We start from the raw sequence: 2,297 nt of genomic DNA, 5'->3' as shown, positions 1-2,297 counted from the left end.
CAAACGTCATTCTGCGGGAATGCGCAATCTTGTATTCTATCGTTCTTGAGCCAAGATAGCTTTTCTTAAGCCAATATAATTATGTTGGGTAAGTCCTCCATACAAAATAAGCTAATAGCTTAAATTTCTGGACAAATAAAACACGGCTAGTGTTGCTCAAAAATTTGTTTTTATTGTTAAAATGCGTCTGGACTTCCTTGAGATATAAGTTCCAAAGAAAATTATAGAAATAAACAATTTTATCTTGTAATGCAATGGATAATAAATGTTTAATTGAATTCTAAAACAAAATTTGTGTAAAAAACTATTTTAGGATGATGATGAGTGCCTAGATTCTTCATCGGACCCTTCCTCCTCTTCTGAAGACTCTCCAGACTTCGTGTCATCCTTAGTTGGTTCAGCTGGAAGCAACATATCGATTTCTTCCTTTGAAAAGGGTTTGGTTGCTTTTTTTTTGGCTTTGGCCTGAAACTACTAATGAGTGGATCAGAGCCAGGGTGTCCAGATTGTTTAAATAAAAAGCGCAATTTCTGAAAAAAAATCGCCAAAAATCGCCAATTTTTTTTAATAAAATTCATGAAATCGATTTAACAAATCTTTTATTTTAAAAATGACATCTTTTTATAATATAGTTTTTAAAACCAAAAACGAATATAATACCTTCTGAGGGTAATAATTAGACTGTGGGATTTTTATGCAAAATACGGAGCCTAGAAATATGTGTCACATAACAATAAAAAAGTGTATAAATTTCTACACATTTTGTTTACAGTTAAGTGGTACATATTTTTAGGCTGCGTTTTCTGCATAAAAATCCGCAGGCTAGAAATAATAAAAAACACAAATCACTTATATAATAGTGATGTACAAACAATTTTCTTTAAAAATACGCATACTTTTTAAAAATATTTGTTTGGACACTTTTTGCGATAGGACTGCGCAATTATTAAATTTTTTATAACTCTATAAATTGATTAATCGCACAATCCGCTTTTAAGAGCTCGGCGCTAAAAATTAAATAAAAATCTGTAATAACGCGAGATCAGCTATTTCCACAATTTCTTCAAAATCACCTATAGTGTCTGAATGATTTACATTTCTGTTGTTGTCATATATTGAGCTATTCAACCTTGATAACATACTGTTTGATATTGGAAATGTTTTGCAGCAGAAACTATTAGCCTTCATATAACACTTTATTCGAACTATTGAATTAAGGCTTTCCAACCTCATCCTATCTCGAATCTTAGTTTTTGTTGAATTCATTACGGAAAAAACGCGCTCCACAAAGCATGTGAGTGCGGCAAGGCTAATAACATGAATTTACTTACATATATTTCCAAACATTTTATTACCTGTTGTGGGNTTTTGCAGCAGAAACTATTAGCCTTCATATAACACTTTATTCGAACTATTGAATTAAGGCTTTCCAACCTCATCCTATCTCGAATCTTAGTTTTTGTTGAATTCATTACGGAAAAAACGCGCTCAACAAAGCATGTGAGTGCGGCAAGGCTAATAACATGAATTTACTTACATATATTTCCAAACATTTTATTACCTGTTGTGGGTTTCACTCCGTAAGCAATTATCCAAAATTCTTCGGAGGCGGATGGAATGGTTCTGAGAAAAGTTATTCCATGGGAAAGTTAAAAGATTTAAATATTAAGTTTCCGCTGCTTTTCTTTCCTTCACAGTCAAATAGTGAATTGGCAGGTCCCTGAAACTCGCCCTCTTGTTGTTCACACACTTTTCTGGTGACAAAATCAAAGCTTTTTTAAAAGTACTTAATTGACTAGGTAATCGTTTCAAAAGTTCTTCGATTAGGGTGATTAAATATTTTTGACAGTTTTTTAATATGCTTCTTAAGTCAAATTTATCACGCAGTTCATTAGCCTCTTCTGTAAAATTATCGTGGAAAACTATGTTTTGTATATTTTTATAATTAGAAAAAATTTATTTGAAGGGAAAAAATCGCCAAAAATCGCCAATGGCGATTTTCTAAATTTTTACGCGCAAGTATCCAAAAAAAAATCGCCAGATCAGAGCTTAGGAGTAACCTGTTCAACACGACCAGATCGCGGCTGTTGCATACCTTTGGGAATTGAAAATGTTCCTTGTAGCCATGTTACGTTACTTTAAAAAAAAAAACTTCTTCTTTTCCACGGGCTTTTATCCACCTTTGTATAAACTGTACTTTTAGTTGTGAAAATTTGTGCTTTACATCTCTTGTTTGTTCATCGGAGAAGGTGTCAGATGATAATATATCATTTTAAAGAAACGTTATTTTGTTCTCA

General features: G+C 32.4%; 1 long non-coding RNA gene across 1 annotated transcript; it reads right to left on the bottom strand.

Moving 5' to 3' along the window:
* Nucleotides 1-150: 150 nt before the first annotated feature.
* On the bottom strand, nt 151-1,604 carry LOC108354543 (uncharacterized). The gene is made up of 2 exons (XR_001846514.1): nt 1,562-1,604; nt 151-530 (listed from the first exon to the last, which is right to left on the bottom strand). It is a non-coding gene; the product is annotated as an uncharacterized LOC108354543 (long non-coding RNA).
* Nucleotides 1,605-2,297: the final 693 nt, after the last annotated feature.

Source organism: Rhagoletis zephyria, unplaced genomic scaffold (assembly GCF_001687245.7).
Source record: "Rhagoletis zephyria isolate East Lansing unplaced genomic scaffold, Rhagoletis_zephyria_1.1 Rzeph_scaffold_36991, whole genome shotgun sequence".
NCBI lineage: Eukaryota > Metazoa > Arthropoda > Insecta > Diptera > Tephritidae > Rhagoletis > Rhagoletis zephyria.
Note: the sequence above shows the minus strand (reverse complement) of the source record. Positions and strands in the feature narration are given on the sequence as shown.